The sequence below is a fragment of the Atta colombica genome, unplaced genomic scaffold (genome assembly GCF_001594045.1).
Source record: "Atta colombica isolate Treedump-2 unplaced genomic scaffold, Acol1.0 scaffold107, whole genome shotgun sequence".
NCBI classification, from domain to species: domain Eukaryota; kingdom Metazoa; phylum Arthropoda; class Insecta; order Hymenoptera; family Formicidae; genus Atta; species Atta colombica.
Window position 1 is genome coordinate 1,142,364 of NW_017259192.1, and position 21,093 is coordinate 1,163,456.

Genomic DNA, 21,093 nt, shown 5'->3' on the forward strand with positions numbered 1-21,093 from the left:
TACAAAATTTGCGATACAAAAAAAGATTATTTAAATGCATGAATGTATGTATAAGATACGAAAATACAAAATGTAGAATGGAAGGAGGATAACTTGAGCAAACTACTTTATATCTTTTTAAACATCAAGACAAAAATAGGATAAGATAATCTGTTGTTTAAATATCGCTTACGTGACAGAGGCGAGCAAATCACCTGTATTACTATATATCTTTAGCGTTGTATCACTTTCTTTAATTGACAAAGTTAATTTAACGAATCAGGTTAATTAAGAAAGTTTATTCAGAGTTTAAAGAGTCCCATACGGAGGCTACACTAGAAGTCGTAGCGGTCGTAGAATCTTAAATCGTAGGAAATTGACCAATCATAATCGATTATTTGTTCATATTGTGATTAATTAATTTATTAACACGGGAAAAACAGTTTGGCTAACAGTGGAAAAAAATGTTTGGTTGAAAATAGACAAATCAGAAGATTCTGATCAATCAGAATTCCGATTATCTTCTACTAGAAAATTCTGATTTGTCCATTTTTAATCAGAAATCCAATTAATGCAACTAAACTCTTTCCATTGTATATAAAGGAGTCTTAAAAGAGACTCTGATTTAACAAGACCGTTTCTAATCTCCGTCGTGTCTTTATGAACGACAAATGAACTCCGTGTTCACATTCCACGTTACGCAATGCTGCTTCACAAGTCGCGACGCGCGCGTGAATTTACGACAAATTCCGTATGTATCTACATATGTACATGTGCACAGGCAATATACGTGTATTTACGCAACAACTCGTGTATGCGCGGCGCAGGTGGCGCTATGACGCAAACGTTTTATCGATTATTCGGTTATGCCTTGCTAGATAACGAAATCGACAATCAAAAAGCGGTCGTTCAAGTAAATTATCGTATCAATTGTCGATATCACGGTTGCAACGTCACGAATAGACGTGATCCCTCGTGATATCTATAAGTTAAAAAAAAAAACGATCGTTTAAGCTTAAGATAACAATTAATCCGATATAAAAGTCATGTGCGTTTTAACGTGCTTTAAACTCACCGCTTTAAACTCACAATAATTCGCAGTTTATTCTCCATCGAGCTATACCTTTTGTCTCTTGACTTATCAGCATGTCGTAGGCGAACCGGAAAGGGTTACGAGATTGGTAGGAGTCGATATTTGGAACACGCGGGCAATGCGCCGAAACTAATTCACGACTCAGATGTAAGCAGCACGCACGCACTTTAAGACCGTCTCGATCTCATCCGGCTCCAATCCCCTTCGATTCCTCGAATATCGTTGTAAACCATGCACGCACAATGAGCACCATACTTGTGTACGCATCTACTTATGAGGGGTCTTCTCTTCAGCGTGCGAAGATCTATCAAGTATTAAACGAGGTTTTTAAGGCACCGAGCGTGAAAAATAATTTAATGTCTATATATCCGAGTGTCATAGTATCCGACACAATAATCACAATAAACATCTGGCGTCTTGAGCACGTGTCTAAGGACGTCTAAAAAATGCAGGTCTATTATTCGGAGGTAGAATATAAACTTTATGGCTCTATCTAAGACGCATTTAGCAAAGAGAAATGACGTCACGACGGAAATGGGACTTGTGTGCGTGTAAGTGTGTGTATGTAAGATTTATTGACACGCGAGTGCGTGGCCCGATTATGACACTGCCAAAAAAGCAGCGTCGATCGCGCAATCGATTAACACTAGAAGTATCAACGTTTCCAACTTACTAAAAGGATCAAGCGAATAAATTACTTTAATGACTCAGTTTTTCTATTTCTATTTAACTTTTGATTTAATTTCACTCTTTGACAATATAATAATTGTGTTTTTTTATGTTACGATGATTAATCACTAAATTGATGTTTCATACAAGGAAAAAGTATATTGACTTTATAAAAAGTACAAATAAAACAAATTCTGATTATATTAAAATTCTAATTATCGCAATTAAATTTTTAGTTTCGATTAGAATGCTTGATTTAACTATAATAATCTGATTATCTGAATCATCTGATTTGTATTTTTCTGAATAAATCTACCAATCAATAACAATATTTTTCCAGTAATTTTAAAAGTTACTCACGTCAGTTTAGTGATATTAATCGTAGCTAGAAAAATACAATTTTTACGTTATCAAGTTAAATCTAACTAAAGCTAAAAAAGAATGAAAAATCAAAATTATGAAAATAAAATGTTGAAAACTAAATATTTCACCAATATAAAGGATATATTGAAATTTAATTACGATCGAATATTGAAATTTAATTACGATAGAATTTCAAAATTCTAACTTTACACTTGTTCTATAAAAAAATATAATATTAAACTAAGAAACAGAAGTGATCATTGACTGTTCGGTACTTCTAGTGTTAAAAGGTTCTTGCGTTCAAGGAAAAAAAATCGTCAAGTTTTTAACCGAAAGTTATCTATATCTCTTAAAACATGAAATTATAAAAAATTGAAAATAAAGTAAATGTAATAAATAAAATTACATATGAATTTACGTGTTTCCACTTGCTATGTATATTGTACGAATATGTGTGACATTAATTTAGGAAGGAAACACGCGAGTAGATAAAGCTCTTAGATATTCCGTAATTATGCGTGGTTAACCACGTGTCGACAGTCAATGGAATTATCGATGAACATGATTTTAGTCCGTCCACGCCATTCAATCATGCTTTGTGGTCAGATAATAATATAATCGTTTTTATGCACTTTGCAACAGGATATAAAAGGAATCATTAAAGAAATATAAAAGGGACAATAGATCTTTCATCATTTGTGAATAGCTTTCATTTTCTGAAGTAATCACAATGAGATGCGTAATAATAAAGTAATACAATAATTCTTACAAATGAGACTTTATTTGAAACACGATTTATTTTTATGAAAAGCGAGACAAGAGTAAAATGATATATTTGTAAATATATTATCTTATTCATATCTTACTTTTCTCATAAAAAGAATATATTTTATAATAATTTTATAATAATATGTTTTTTATAGAAAATCTATTTTTTCATGAGATATAAAGCTATTTTATTAAATACTCACAAACTTGTAATTAAATTTTTGTATATATACTACACTAATCAAATTCTTCGAAAAAACTTATAATTATTATCAACACAGTAATTATTAATGACACGAAGATAATTTTTGCGGAACATCGCTAACAATAAAACAGTGTTGGATACTTTTTTACACCAATGTTCCGTAATAATTCCAAGTTTACGAGCAAATTCGTTATGATACCTATATAAAAAAGATCGTCGAGGCAGTCTCGATCTTTGAAGGACGACCATTGTGGTATTAAAGTGTGGGAAAAAGCGTCTACTATGTAGCGAGAATGAGGAGTCTGTGGTTCATTCATGGCGAGAATATGAATGGGGAGAGAACGAGTGAGAGAGAAAGAGCGAAATCTATATGCACGTCCATATATGAATTACGCATACAAAAATATACATGCTGCAGCAGAATAAATAAATACTCACACATATATACGTATAAAAATGTAGATGCTGTGAATTACGTTTCTATATTGCAGAAACCCGCGACGAAATCCTCTCGAGCGTGTCGGAGAAAGGCGTGTCAATTTGATTACTCGTCATTCACCAAGTATAATTATTTGATGAATGTTAATGACGCCTATATTAATATAATATTACGAAAGTATATGGAATATTTAAAGGAGTTATATTATGTGGAATATATTTGTATATTTTATGTATTATATGTATACATAGCCACAGACTGTCCATATTTCCCATGATGTTAAATCGATCCGAACGTCATTAAAATTGAGATAAGTATCCTGGGATATCCTATAAATACCTGTGTAATATTTCAGTGTGTGTCTTACTTAAAATATTAATTGAAACGGAATATCAGAATATTGTATGATTTCTTAAAAGAGCATATCAAATTAAATTTATAAACAAAAATAATATAAATATATGCATTTTATTTTTAAATATGCATTAAAAAAATTAAATATTCTAATTTGCGAAACGTACGATTTTTTTATTTTCCGAAAAAAAATTCTAAAAGTATTCCTGTTTTTCAATTCAACTTATTCAATAATTTATTCAATAATTAACAATTTATTCAATAATTTTGAACGTTTCCAGAAACTGTAATTATAATAAAAATTAATAAATAATTAATTATAATAAAATTATAATTAATTATAATAAAAAATAATAAATTTTAAAACACAAAGAGCGTTAAAATCTCACTTTATATATTGTTTCTGCTATTTTATAATTTCATATTTGAGAAGAAGATTTACAAAACTTTATTACAAAATTTTCCTCTGACTCTGAAACTTTCAGCTTTAGTATAAAATACTCTTCTATCAAGTTATAATCATTCTCTGCCCCCGTAATAAGAAAAGATCGCAACCGTAACTTTTTCCGTCTGTTTAGGTATCACGTGCCGAAAGGTACCGAAGAACGAAGCGCGAACGGATTCACCTGACGGCGATGTGTCAGAAAAGGCTTCAATAGCTTGCACACACTGCTCATTATATAACGGCACGTATGTAAAATACCCACACATCCGATACACCGCCGCCTAGATACTACGGGACGTCTGTAAAAAACCCACTGTGATGGCGCATTGTGAAGAGAGCCGGCTATAAAAAGCGCCGCTAAGCCGCTCGTAAAACACGGCAAAAACTCGCCAAATAAAGCGAGAGCGAGAGTAAGAGCGACAGAATGAGCAAAAGAGAGACAGAAACAGAGAAGAGGAGAGAGGAACAAGGAGAGAAGAAGATATACCTACGACGTCCGGTCTCTCTGACCAACCATCGCCACCTCTCATCTCGTCGGCGGCTGTCAGCAGCGAGTACGAACCCGAGGAAGCTTGACCTCCATTATTTTCCCGCATTCCACGAAACATTGACCCATCATCCCCACGATTTCTTATTGATTCACATTTAAGGATCCCAGAGTATTATTCTCATTCAAGATAGCGCGTCTTGTCTTAACTTTTTCTGATCTAATATTCAATCCATAATGAACGTATCTATTTTTCTTTTTAGAAGACTTCACAACAAGATTACGATGAAATATTTTTAAACGGTACACAAATGCGTTTCATTAGCGGAAAGTTTTTTGAATAAATAGATAGAAGACCGCAAGTCTTCTAATTTTCTTTATGCATTTAGTGCGGAGAGTTCTTGTCCGAAAGTTAATTCATTCCGAACAAGATAATTTACTAATTTCCGCAAGAACGAGATATCTCTTACCGCGGGAACGGTATTTTATCGTGCTCTTAATTAATCTCCGCTCGACTTCGCGCGCGCGTGGAGAAAATCGCGAAATTAATGTGCGAACTTCGACGGCGCGGCGTGCAGGTTCGTGTGAGGGATTAAAGTGAAGGAGTCATGCGAATTTCCGGCGCGCGGCCAACATTTCGAGCCGGTTGAGCACCGCTGCGTGTGTCCCGAAGGAGTTTCCCACGCTGCCTCGCGTCACACACAGCAACATCACGGCTAGATATGTGTCCTGATGATTCGTCGGTGCCGGTCCACGATCCCTAGGACTCTGATTGATCGATCCGAGAACTGATTACGTGCACATACAGTTGTATGTGCCCACAAACTGTATACATATGATAGTCGTGTCCGTCTCTATTTTTCCCAGCTATCTTCAAAACATGATTTAGATAAATCACATCGATGATTTGTCGATTTATATTTTTTTTCAATCGCTTTATAATCGACATATAATATCGGTTAATTAATTTTTCTATTTGAGTAAACACGACGAATGTTCTGTTAAATTCGTGATTAAATTATTAAGCTTAAGCTTTAAGCTTGGTATTTATAATCTTTTCTATTGATCGCCACTGTTCCTACTCAATATTTTGTTAAATGAATTAAAACAATGGAATTAAACAAGTTAGCTCAAGAAAAATGTATGGAGGATGTTTTATACGTACACAGAGAGAAAGATTTAGTTAAACTCGGAACTTTTATTTACGTTTATTTCATTGAAACAATTTAATTTGGAATAAAAACTATTTTATTTAATCAAGCTTGAATACATTCCTTCATTTAAAGAATCGATTTGGTTGGATTATTCTAATGACTATATTTATTAAATTCAAAGAAATCTCCCTCTATGTATATTTTTTAACAAAATAAAACAATAATAAAAAAATTATATTACATTTTTCGATATTGTATTTGAAAGTAATACAAAAATTTGGCGACGATTTAGAATCTGCATCAAAAATTATTATAATAAGAAGTAGACATGTTTTTAAAAAATTGTTAAGATAAATGAGAAAATTTTCATTTAAACTGTAGATAAAATTTTATTGTTAAATATAAATATTGAACTGTTTCATATATATATATAATATTTATTTTTATACGGAAAGTATAAATTTCGAGTCTCTGCAAATTTTTTGCAGAGATTATACACCTATAATATACACCATTAAATTTGTATCAAATTTAACACATTACTAAGTGCATACGTTAATATGAATCTTTACTTCGAAATTAATTGCAGAATAAATTGTACATTTTTGAGCATGAAAATATAAAAATAACAAAATATTATTTTTAACTCAAGCGACTGAGTTACTCCATTGCTTCTTTGATATCTAACAATGTACCATGTAAATCGTTGTAAATTCACTATTAAGAGATAGAGCGTGAGAATCAATTTTAGAATGTAGAGGTCAGTTTCACACATACACGCGCAGAGTTAAACCTTTTCAAAATTGCATGGATTTCGCATAATAATGTAGCGTTTAGTTACTTCAGGTAACTGAACCTGACAAGCACGTTAGAATTCGCGTGGCCAATATTCGTGTGAATGCTGAAGCAACCGCGTGAGTTAATCGTTAGCGTATTCTCCGTAAGTAGTAGTCGCTGTAAATAACAATATAAAGGATCGCGGACTATGAAAGTCCCCGGCGGCATCCACCGGGCGCAAAATGCCGGTTAAAGGATCTGTACCCCTGCAGTTATTCAACACGGGCAAGTTTCAAGCAACAATATACGGATGGCGGTACGTGGGAACCGCGTCGTCCTCAGTTATCTTAACAACAGTGATACCGTATTGTTACGACCACTATCGTCTATGCTCCGGAAAGTAATAACTGTCCGAGAAATTCTCTGTCGCAATAAAGCAATTTAAACAAAAGCTAGTTACAATGATTGTAATCTGAATTAAGAATTGTCTCTCATTTCTGTTATATATCAATATGCATATTTTATGCTCTTATATTTATATAATTTCCTATGTATATACGGTAAAATTTCAAAGCAACGCGCGCAATTTTATGATTTCTTCCTGTTCTTGATAAAGAGAAAGAAAAAGAAAGATCATTTAAAAAGATGTAAAAAATATATTTACGTTTATGATATGATAATATTTTTTATTCTTTACAGATATTAGTTCACTTTTTATTTGTTATTATTTGTGGTTGTTATTCGTTTTGCTTATTCTGTATTCTCAGCAATTGAAAATGCAATGTTACTGACAAATTATCTTCTTGTAACAACTAGTAGTTGGAATGATTTCTCATTACCTGCCGAGTTTTTAATTTTTCGAGCTCCGCATTTGTTAAATTCACCCGCGTATATCCCGCGAATCGCAAAACGTATACCCGCATGCTGTCTTCTCCCTTCGATTTGAGTTCGTATAATAAAATCGCTGGCCTGCTAAACACATCTGCTCTATCTCTTATCGGTCACAGGAAATGAACTTATTATTACATACACAAATCGTCCCTATCTGTTGCTGGTGAAACCGAGCGTTAGTCACACTCACTAAACGTCAAACTGAAACGTTTTCCCAAAATATAGCAGTGTCCAATTTCACATGAATTCAATGACTCAAATAGAAACCTTCCGGTCATGGCGTCAGTTCCAGGAAGAAACGCATTACGAGGTATATTCCCGCGCGAATGTATTTTACACTTTTCTAGGCGCATATCCGCAATTCTAGCTATTTTCATTTTCTTTTAAAAGATAGATATATATAATTTCTAACACAATTTCGTACGAAAGAGACTTATACGGAGAAAAATTTTTCTCTTTATCTCAGTTGTGAGATATTTGATTTTTCATAAAAAAAAAAAATAGAAGCCTACAAGAATAAAATCTTACAAAAAATCAGATATAGACATGGAAGAAAGTTAACCAGTTAGCTGAACAAGATTAAAAAAAAAAGAAAAGAGAGATAGAAAAATAGTGACTCACTTTGGCGAAGCGTTCCGTGTGCACGTGGACGCGCCCAGAACGTCGGAGAATGAACTAGAGAAACTATAGAGGAGGGAGAGATTTGTGCGAATGGGAGAGAGGAGGAGGAAAATATTCGTGCGTTCACGAGAGTGCGAGAAAGACAAACAAAGAGTTGAACGAACCCACGCGCGGACTGTTCCTTGCTAATTTTTTAAAGACCCACCTCCGACCAATATTTCTACTATCGTTGAAGCAATGGAGGCTCTACTGCGTAATAGAGGTGGATTTTCGCGACCAATCGCGAAGGCTCTCTGCAAGAGTGAGAGATCCATCGCAGATGTTCTCACGACGCAAATACGGCGTCTCTTTAGAGATCCTTTCGCCACGTAGAATACATTTGTGGTATCTCTCTGAAATGGAACGGATTTAAATCACCAATGAAAATCAGGTCAACCAATAATACTTTCAACTTTAAAGAAGTACTTCTTCTGGTGACTATTTTACGTAATGCGCGTATTTAAGATTGTAAATCATGAACATAAAAAAAATTCAGTAAGAAATATTCTTAGCCGTTTTTCGAATTTTAAGCCACATTGAAATCAATTCTTGTATCATCTAAAATCTATTATTTATCGTTATTATCTTTCGTATTAAAATAAACATCGATATTATATTTTATTATTGTACAATGTTTTTTATAACGCTATTTTTTGTATTAATTGTTATCAACGGGAGAAGTTGTGAGAGATACTAAAAATATTCGACAAAGCGTGTTAAATTTATTTTGATCACTGATACTGAGCTTAAAATTCCTTTAAAAAGAGTGAGATTTCTTTCCTTTGCTTGGAAATCTCATTCTAAAAAGAGAAATCTCACCAAATCTCCAAATCTCGTTCAAAAAAAAAAAAAAAAAAAGAAAAAAAAATCTGTCACTCTTGTTTAAGAGTACTAATATTTTCACTCTCTTTCAATAGTGGCCAGTTTTTTTATTCTTTTGAAGTGGGATTTGACTCCAAGAAATTTAGAGAGTAAAAATTTGTTTGGCAAAAAGCATTAAGATTCACTATCGATCGCATTTCGTAAGCCATCTATTTACGCTGGGATTAGAGAACCTATTATGAAAAACAAAGAATCGTTAACGAGGCATTTGCCATCGTAAAATTGCTCGTCGAGCATAAATACGCAGTTGGTGTAATTTCGGCACGTGTATCAGACTTCAAGGCCAGAACGCTTCGAGACATGGTACGCAAATAAAAAACAGAAGTATCGCAAATAAAAGCGACGGTATTACAGCGAAGGCACGTTCTGACTTTCAAAGTTGGATTCGGATAATTTATATAACATACGATAGTCACTGTTAAACGTTATATAAATTACAACATTATGTCATAATATTAATAATTATATTTGATGAAAGAGAAAAAAGATATTTTGATAAGTAAAATATAAAAAAATGAAACAAAATTAATATGATAAAAGATTTATAAACATTAAAACGCATTAGTTCTATGAAGAATCATTACCATTACATTCATTGAAAAAATTTTAAAATTTAGAGAATATAACTTTCACAGATCAACTTTATATTTCCATTTACTGAAGTAAGAACAAACAGTGCAAATCATTGTGTTTGATTTGTAGATTTTTTGGAGCTTTAAAATGAATTCTTCCTGTATTTGTTGCTGACTGTCCTGAAAACGGTTTACATGTTCAGTCTTGTTCACAAGTGAGTGTTACGAAAAGGTGTAATATATTACGATTACAACATAATGCCGATAGCTCTTTATATGGCACTGAGGTCATATTATCTCGCGAGAAAACGGAAACGACTAACGATTCCAGCAAAAAAAGAACGTACAAAATGCTCCTTATCTCTTGTAAACTCAAATAACACGTGACTGAATCGTGAATTAATTAAACATTTTGTTCTTCCTGGCGTGCTGTTGATTAATAAATATTACGAAAGAAGAACGACGCGATATTTTGTTATCTAAGCAATTGTTGATACTTACAAATACTAACTTTTCAGTCTCTGTAAAAGTTAAAATAAAATGAAAAAGTAACTGTGTTATTCATATATCTAACAAACATATTGATATCTCGGTGAAGATATCTCAATATAGAGTTACCTTGATGTATTACATTAGAATTGAGTTATTCAATATCAAATTATCGTATATCGAAGATGTTACAAGGAACATCAATACATTATTTTCGCGTATTACATCGGAATGTCACGTCACATAAGATTAATAAAATTTAAAGTAGCATTTTTCAAAGATATTTCAATGGTGAAACTGGGTCAGCCATCTCTTCTCATATACTCATGTTACGCGATGCGTAATATGGGTTTATAGGAAAAGCCAAGATCCAATTTAATGCCGCGTCGAAAAAAGTAGAGAAAACGGAAGTTAAGGATATCAGGCGTGCATTTTTGTGCGGCATGCGTGCTCTTTTCTAGGGAGACGCGGGAGCACGTGCTCGGGTGAGAGAGAGCACGCGCGTGACGTCAGCGTGCGTCTGGGAACAGCTGACCGCATTCCACAATAATTGTTTTGCATAATCGCGGTGGAAGCGGCCACTCGGTGGTAGCTTCACAGTGCCCGCGAACAGCGAGAAAGAGGCCGACACGAAAGAATGAGAAAGGCGGAGGTGGAGAAAGTAGAGGGGAGAAAATTCGAAAGGGCCTTCTCACATTGTCGAGGTGGGGCTGAGGGACGGAACGAGGTGGGAAGAGGGGAGGCCCTGGTCCAGCCGTCAATAGCTACGCGGCCCGACCGGCGCGTTGGCTTTTAAAGTTTAAAGATCCAACCGCAACGGCGACGGCGTCTAAGCATGTCAGAGGTGCTCAATTCCCGGCACCACGCCGTCATTAACTTTTATTCCCACGACGTACATTGGGAATATAAGTATAGAAAATATACTCCGAAGTGCGCAATTACGTATTTGCAATTAGATATTTCGCTTGGAATTTAAAACTCTTTTATTTAAAAAAATAAAAAAAAATAAAAAAAAAAGCTACCTTTCTTCCTCAAGAATTTTTAATCTTCTTCATATTAAACAGTTAAGGGTTATTCACCTCCAGTTAAGGATTATTCACCTTTCGTTGGCAATATTGGTCTTTAAAGGCACAGTTGATTTTTTTATTATGAATTTTGTTAGATAAATTTGAATCTGAAAAATAAGTAAAATACAATCTGATTTTTGTGATAGTAAAAACTCATTGTTAAGGTATGTATTTCATATAAAATATAAGTATATAAAAATTTTTTCAGATTTTTATCTGAATCAATACAAAGTCTGTACTGAAGTTCGAAGAATTTAAGTTGCAGACAAAATATGAAAATTTCACATCGCCGGAAGGCTAAGATAAAGATACGTGGAAGAAGAAAAAAATGTATTTCTTATGTGCGTTCTAGAGAAGATGACTCATCTTGTGATATCGATCATAGATATTTTCGAGAAGCATCAATGACTCGACATCACGAGAATCAAAGTAATTATAATTCAAAGCAGGAGCAAACAAGATCACAAAAGCACGGATAATGACGAAAGATCTCGAGATAAAATGTCTGCAGAAGAAGTTAAGAAGAATATTACGGAACGAGCTAGCACGAGATGTTTCCGACGTGTACGATCATGTTTAACAGCATTTTGTCACGTCTCTCGCAACCCATATTGCACTCTTTCGCGAAGATAGCGACTGCCTTTCGTATATCTTGTTTACAAGTACCTTAAGATTAGCGATCAGGATATTAGAAACTATTACCTTTTCGTAGAATAATTCTTTGGACCTGGTAAGAATATCCGCGAAACCTACTCAGCAGCTTCCTTTGACTCTGTAGAAAATTATAACGTACGGATTAATTTTATTTCATTCATATTATAATAAAAAATATATATATAAACTAAATACAGAGATACGAATGTTTTAACATGTTAAAAGATTTAAATAATTTACAAGTAGCTTTTAAAGAATGTTATATTAATATATTAATTTAATAAATTTTATGTAAATTTATTAAATTAATATATTTGTATTAAAAAATTGCACATCGTTTACACATTGGCTCCCTAAAATCTAATCTTGTCATATTTTTTCCTTAGAGATTTATCATCTTATTTTGATTATTGTAATATGAAAGAAACTATTACTATTCAGTTTGACCCATATAAGCAAAAGATAAATTAAGACTATAAGTGGAAATTAGATCAATAAAAATAAATGAAATAAAAAGAAAGAATTGAATTTTTGTGGTAGACGCATATCTTGATGTTTCTATATAATAATATATGTACATATTCATATGTAGATTTATAAATTTATTTTTCAGTTTTATAAATTACGCGTCGATTCGGACTTGAAACGCAATGAACTAAAGATGAAAATAACATTACAAATTACATTAATTATAAATTTAATTATTTTTCGCAATATAAGTTCTTTGCAATAATAATTCTTTGCAGTTAAGGTACTTATTAGCATCTCTCGTCATTAAATTGATGATCAATGCAATTTGTAATGTTATTTCCAACTTCAATTTACGATTGCGTTTCAAGTCCGACAAACCGGATCGCGCAATTTATGAAATTAAATGTTTATGTTAATTATTGATAAATTTTAATATTAAATGTTAATTATTGATAAATTTGCATATAAATATTATTGATATCAAAATCAGTTTTAACCGAAAATACTTTCACTTAAAAAATTAAGAGATACATGGTAATCTTAACACTTTTTATTCATTTATTTAATCGTGACTTATGTTACATATTCTTGACGACGTCAAATGATCGAATCGCTCAAAAAAACTAACGCAACGACGAAACTACGCACATTTTGTCGATGTAAGATATGCCGCGGCTACAGACAGCAAACTACGAGCGTAAGGCATTTTGCAATCCCGGTCGCACGTCTCCAAGAATGGTGTGTCGCGCACATAGTTGTCGCGTGACGTTGGCGGAGAAACGACGCCAACGACAGGCGACCCCGGGAATGGCGATACGGAGAATAATAAAAAGAGAGACGCGCCACTGCGTTGGTCATCCGCGGTTCCGTGAAAAACCCAAGCGAGCAAATATCACGCCGGCGTTAGTCTATGCGCAGTCGATTATATTTAATGCGATAATATTTAAGAACGAGCTGTTTTTCTGCAAATAATCTAGATGAGGTAGCAAAATTAATTTCCTTTTTTTTTATCGATGTATAATCTCAACCTAGCAGCTATAAATAAAAAGTATCAATTTTTTAAACATCTTATCGCTAAATCTGCATATAGAAAAAACGATTTTGCTAAAGTATCTAAAAACTTAGCTAAATACAGATCTCTGAAAATAACTTTTTCCATTCAACTTTTTCAATTATCAATTATAAGATATTTAAAGGTTAATGACAATGCTGTGAAAAGTTTCAGCAACCAGTTTTGAGTCTTCTGCATAGCTATTTTAATGATCCAAACACAATTAGCCAAAGTAGTAGTTTCAGCTAAATTTTTTATTAATTATAATTTAGATACTTCGGCAAAACTGTTTTTTCGATTGAATTGTCTAAGTTGCGATATAATTTAATTTTACATATTTAACATAATTATATAGGAATCCTATTACCTATAAACATAAAACTGCATTAATAGAAATCATATAGGATCGTTTATACAAATTTGAATATTTTATCTAATTTTAATTTAACGAATCCCTTGGCATTTCAAATTTAGGATCGAATTACGCGTTGCGATTCTTGAAGATATTCGATTCGTTACTATGTGATACCCGATACCCGTTACTGGTTTTCCTTGCGTGCCCGACTTTAACCACGTCTTTTCCTTCTTGCGACACCCGTTATCGGATCGGATGGATCGAATTAGTGGAACGAGATAGAACCAAGGAACGCGACCGAAATCAATTTCCTTGCGACCTTCACGACGACGACAGCAGCGACGACGGCGACTCGTAGACGAATTTTTGTGCGCATGGCGAGAGAGTGGAAGGCGAAGCGTTCGGAAGAGGAATATTTTTCGCGATAATCCATTTTATCGTTACATTCTGCAGAAAGATAGAGAGAGAGAGAGAGAGAGAGAGAGAGAGAGAGAGAGAGAGAGGATAAAGAGAAAAGAAAGAGAAAAAGAGAGATAGTTTGTTCGGTGATGTAACTATGAGCGTGCGACGCACATAGACTAGATTGCTCATCCGCAGTTTATTCTATACACAATTCTTGTTACCGGCATGCTATCACGCATGGACTATGCTCAGCGACTCACGATCTATAATCTAACGACAGATAGAAAGACAGAGAGAAAAAAAGAAAGAGAGTTCGCAAAGCGACATTTCAACTTTCACACTGCTAGATATCAAAAGAGCATTGACAACTCAATTCCTTAAGTTAAATAACAATTTTTAATTTCTATGTGACAAAATATAGGAATCAATCTATTTCTGTAGTTAGCTTCAAAATAAATATCGTCCATATTAACATACATTTAGCAAATAATAAATTAAATTTGAGTCAAATTTGATTATATATTTTCTAGAGTAAAATTGTTTAATTCCATTGTTTTAGTCAAATTGATATACTGAGTAGGAATAGCGGCGGTCTTTAAAAATAATTAAAAATAACTCAAATTATAAATATAATATAATTTGACATTATGAATTTTACAGTGCACAAACTCTAGATAGTGAATGCTAAATTTGACGAACTTTAAAGTGAGTAAGTTTTAATGACATGTTAAAAATAAAGATTACAGAAAACTATATGTACTCCGCTAAAAGTAACGATATCGCGCAATAATATGGCTTATGATAATCGAGCAACAATATTTTTTGCAATATTCAAATTAAAAAAATCAATAATGGACTACGTACCATGCCATTACATTATATGCATGATAATATATACATGTCGTTTCGGAATTATCTGATTACTCAGCATTATAGGAGCGAGATCAGCGAGCCTGACTTTAACCGGAAGTGGAGTATCGGACACGCAAAGATGCACAACACTTCGTTATAGCAAGTAAGAAAAACATCGATACTATCCACGAGGGTCTCTAGGTGTAACGGGGCGTCCCCCGTGTGGCGGTTACCACTGTGGGAATTCTAATTAGAGATAATGACGTCATTAAGGTCTGAGCCGCGACGAGACGGGACGGTCTGCTGCGCTTACTGTACATGCCCGTACCCTATTTTATATACGCAGTCATGTACTTGCACGCAAAATGTGCTTTGTTCCGAGAGCCCGCGCGTCCTACTCTCGCGCCCCGATATGCACCCGAGATCGTCGCTCTCTCACGCGAACGCACTGTTAAACTTGTGCTCCGAAACAGAGATTTACATCGCTCATTCATAAGCGGAAAGGGAGGAGGTGAACGTTTCATGTTCTCTTCCTTGTTCTCGTCTGTTGTGATAGGGCAAACGTTAAACTTGCATTTCTAACTGGGAATCGATTTTGCAAGATTTATACATATTTCACAAGTCGACATTTACTAGTGAACACTAAAAAAAGAATCTGAAAATAATTATCAAATATTATGAAATAATTTCAATGTTTGGTTAATGTAAATCAAAGATAATTTTTGTCTTACTTTCATTTTTTACGTTAAAGTTCATAATTGGTCTTAAATTTTCATTTTAACAATTAAGGGTTGAAACATTTTTCATTCGATTTGAGAATAAAGATACTAAATTTTTTATACGTTACATATTATATTGTTTCTTTTAACTATTTTTCTTGTTTACTTAAAAAATAATTTTCTAAATATTTAGTAATTATTTATTATAAATCAGTTACATAATTATGTTTGTTTTTTATATTAATACTTACTAAATATTTAAAAAACTAAAATTATTTTTGGCTATATTAATCAAAAATCTGATTGAAAAAAATTAATAAATTATTTCATTCACACTTGATATTATCATATTCAATAAGATGTTCTCTCTCTCTGTTTTTGCTTTGCCGATATTAATTACTTACATAAATTTTTATTAGCGACATTTCCGAGATTAATTTTCGAGAAACTTTCTCAAAGTGCTCAAAGATTATTGCTACGACATTTTTATTGAACTATGATTTCATCCAAGAATTCATGAAATAAATTGATTCGATAAGCATGAAATATATATCTTATGTACATATAATCAAAGCAATCCTTATATTGATATTTGCTTATTTAAAATTAAAATAATCGTTTCTATTGCGACTGTATCAATTTTGATCGCGAGGAACCAGATTCATCTTGTATTTAAATGTCATATTTTTCTTGTATAATTTTTTTTAGTCTTAAAGTGATTCGGCTGCCCTCATACTTTCTATGTCGTTATCGATATGTATTACTATCGTTTGGAAGCGACTCACACGGCACAGCCGCGTCACGTCCGGAATAGTAATCGCATACGAAAATAATGGCAGCGCCTGTTATCTCTCGTTTCTGCGCGCATATATTACGGCGCACGGAGTCATTTCGTGATTCATGACGTTGTTAAAGCAGTTCGCGGAATTACAGTAACGGATATGTCGGCGGGTTTGACTGCCGGACAAGACCGGAGGAATTTGTAAACATAACCGCGCGCGCGACAGAAATGCAAGAAATGCACCGTACAAGGTAATGCCGTAGTAAGAAAAAATATTTTAATTGCCTGCCGGCGATTTTTTGAAGGAATTTTCTATGTATCTTCTGTCATTGCAAAATCTTTTTAAAATAAATCTCTTGATTAATTTAAAAAATTCGTGGGAAATTTAAAAGATCAGCAAGTATTTAAGTGAAATTAATAATATAATATAAAATTATAAAACAAATTAAAATGAATGAAATTTCGTTCGAGTGATAATTACAAATTCGTGAGGAATTCAAAAGATCAACGAGTGTCATTTAAATAATATTATGGTATGGGAAAAAGTTCGTGGCGTTTTTTTAATGCCATCTAATGGGAAAAACGCCACGAACTTTTTCCCACACTTAATAATTAAGTATTGAAAATTAATAATAAAAAGTTACAACAAAACAAATTAGGCAAAATTACGTTCCGAGTGATAGTTACGAGTACCTGTCGATATCTCGACTCTACACTGTTAGAAATAAATCTTAAATTTCATCAACTTTCAAATTACACAATTTGAACTTAATTTCAAGACATTACATTAAATTTTATAAATTTACTGTACATGTTCATTATATTTAAATAACTGCTGTAACTTAATTTTCAGTTAAATCATTCATTACTTTTAATTATATACGAAATTCCACGAGCTTCATTTACATGTAAAGGAAGCTCGCGATTACATTTCTAACAGTGTACGCGTAAAAATGCCGACGATCGGTTCGACTTTCGGTTCAGTTTTCCGGATCGATCAGCCTCCGCAATAAGCATGCACCGTCGTTGACACATACGTCTCTGCCCGTCGCATATTTTCGCGCGCGCGTTGAATAACAGCCTCGTAACACAGCGCGGCGCGGTGACACAACTCGGTTCGAGTTAAGCCCCGGAGCTCGTCGGCAGGGTGGCGACGAGAGACGAAGGGAGGACAATCGCGGGACGGAAAGAGACGGCGGATGCAGTCCGACGCTTCGAGTCATGTGCAGGCCGGGTCTCGCATGTGTGATCCTCTATGCGTTCTCTCTTTCTCTTTCTTTCTCGACCTGTACTTCCTCCACCGCGCCGCGCCGCGCCGCTGCGCCGCTGATCCGATCACCCCGTGATCGCCGTCTTTGTTGGCGGGACGTCGCGTATCTCCCTCTCGCTTCATCCTGACGTCAGCGCGGATACCTGTTGCATGCCGCATGCTGTACAGAGGAAAAAGCATTGGTGCGTGCAACGAGCGATCGGGGCGACAGTGCCGAAAGAGAAAGAGAAATAGAAAAAGAGAGAGGGATAGATTGATTTTTAATAAAATCGTGAGATAAAATAATCTATTATATTTTATTTCGCGTTATAATCACAGAATTCAATTATAATTTAGTTATAATTATTTAAAGGAACAATAACGGGAAAAGATAGGTAGATAAGTAGAGAGGAGGAAAGACGAGATATCTGATAGCTTTCTAAAAAATAGTTTAAAATTCAAATAAATAGATGAATAAGTAAACAGAAAGACAGAGAGAGAAAGAGAGAACAGGAAAAAGGAGACGCTTGAGTCACATATGCGAATTAAAAACATGGATTCTCAGACTGGCTGCAGACTAGCCAGCGCCTCTTTTGAGGAGAATGCTTCCTTTAATCTTTTTTTTCTTGCTTCTTTTTCTCCCCTTTTCTCTTCTTCTCTCTCTGTAGTTTAATTATAAATTAAGGTTTATGATTCCGGATCTGATTACATGGAAAACGAGCGAACAAATCAGAATACACCGGATAGAACATCAAGTTTTTGAATTGTTCCTAAAATTAGGATATTTTATATCGACGCGATTCATGAAAAGTTTAAGAATCATTTGTAACAAATGTTTTCAATCTACATTAAATTTTGAGATTAAATTAAATTTTTCATCAACATAAAAATATCCATAATTATAAATAAATAAAAAATATGATTTTATAAAATGCTTTCATAAAATTCAATTCATCGAAAGCTTTTAATTTTCAATACTAACAGAATTAATATAATCCGATTTTATCTGAATAGTTTGAAATTGCATAATCAATTTCATAACGAATACCATTTGAATTCATTGAATTCTTTTCTAGAAGGCTATATTTGTAGCCGGTACCATTTTAATGACATTTAATAAATATTAGTGGGCATAAATATAGTGATTTATCCTGTTTACCATTCGTATATGCGCGAACACACATACATGCAACTTGTTCTGTCTTTAAAAAGAAGCTTTCATCGCGAATATAGCGAGAAATATCAGGGTATTGGTAGTTTTGAACTATCGAAATCAGGCGAGCAAAGTATACTTTTTATTATCCGCAATATTCGTTATGTGTGACGCCGATTCGTCACGATTATCGCCATCTTTATGGCGGTATTAATCGCGTACGGCCGCCAAAGCGGCGGCGTTCGTCAAATGCCATTGGCGGAAGGAACATCGAGGGCAAACGCGACTCGTTTTGTTGGGCTAGCTTTTCAAGAAGATCGGAATCAACGAAAATAGACGAGGCATGGAGCTGCCGCTTCGATTGGACCATCGCCAATAATGTGGCGCCGCGGAAAAATCTGTATGACACGCGAAAGAGAGGAGAGAGATGGATCTTAGACTAGTTTTACGCGAGCTATTTCTTGCGTCCGTGAGCATCTCTTCTTCTTTAACGCGGATATTTACTTCTTTTGGATAATATAATATTATTACTCCTCTCTTTTTTCCTTCTTATGTTTATTTCTAATAATATAGATTAACTTTAATCTCGATTTAGTCTTTACTTTTTTCTAACAGAAATTTCTTGCGAAATTTTGATTTTAATGATGCTTTGTATCTAAAGATTACATAAATAGATAAATTTAGAAAATGTCAGTTGCGATCCAAAAATGGTTTTGAGAGACACTCCTTATGTGATTTCACCTTTCAAAATCATTTTCGGGCCACAACTGACATTTCATCTATTTATACTTTCTAAATTTCTTGTTCTGAAGTGAAATCTCATTCCAAAATAGTGACAAATTTGCACTCTTGAATAAGAGTAGCAGATTTTTACTTACTCTTTTCTGAAGTAAAAGTTTATTCTTTTAGAGTGAATCTCATTCCAAAAAAAAAGAGTGAAAATCTGTCACTCTTATTCAAGAGTGCAAATTTTTCATTCCTTAGTGGTATTATTTTCACTGAAAGAATTTCAGAGAGTAACCTACAAATGTACAAAGTTTCATTAAAATCAAAATTTGACTTCCTTTGTTAAAATTGGAAAGAAATAAAAGTGAGTAAAACAAAGATTAAAATTAATCCACCTTGATATCAATGGATATTTACTCGTTTTTATTTTTATCTCCTTCAATGGTTTTCCTGAACTGAGCTTACCTGTTATACTCTCTCGTCTGCTAATACCGTTTCGGAATTTCTAATAATTATTTGCTCGTCTAAGTCATTCAAATCAGATTAGGTATCAATAATTAATCATTCCTATACACGTCAGATCAATCCGCAATCAATCCGCTATGTCACGCCAGAAGCGAGAAAGAATAGTGCGATTGCATCTGTGCGCGCGAGTGCGTATAAAAAAAAACGCGTAGTCACTTGGCTCCGTGGCTCTCGCAATTTGAAGAAATTATCGCGCGCGACGTTTGATAAAAAGCAAACAGACCTAGCGAGCAATGATAACCGCGAACACGCGGTGTTATTTCGTATCCTTCTCATTCAATGACTGTCTAATCGGCTACTTTATCGAGCCGCGGAAACGACCTGTGACTTTTACGCACGCACGAATTCGAACTACGTATGCACGATACCACATTTTAGAAGCAATTAATCGCGTTATCGTCCCCTTTATAATTTATGAAAAATAGAATCGAGTTAAAAGATTTTGATTATTCCATCCGGCAAAAAATTATTTGTTCGCCAAAAAACATTTATCAATTTAATGTCACTTATTATGAAGATGAGATTATGTTTATTTACAATACTGTTATAATTACCTGTAATATGACGAAGTAAGCAAAATTATTGAATAAATATTGTTTAATGTTTGAATTTTTTAACGATACAAATTGTGTGGATTGAGCAAGAAGCATGCATTCAATTTTTATTATATAATACTAATATATTATTTAATTTAATAAACATATATCTAATATACATTAATTATTAATATTACATTACTATTAATCTGCAATAATCTTAAACAGTAAAAAAACATCTCTTTTTTAATAAAATTTGAAACATTTATATAGATATATTTATTATGAAAAAATATATTAAATTTTAATAAATATTTATATGAAT

At 33.6% G+C, this 21,093-nt stretch overlaps 1 long non-coding RNA gene across 1 annotated transcript in view; it reads right to left on the minus strand.

Annotated features, from left to right (window-relative positions):
* The window catches only part of LOC108692303, a 32,942-nt gene that overhangs the window by 7,474 nt on the left and 4,375 nt on the right, over positions 1–21,093 (minus strand). The window contains exon 2 of the long non-coding RNA XR_001931965.1: positions 11,997–12,066. This is a non-coding gene — a long non-coding RNA (uncharacterized LOC108692303). The remainder of the gene's footprint in view (positions 1–11,996; positions 12,067–21,093) is intronic.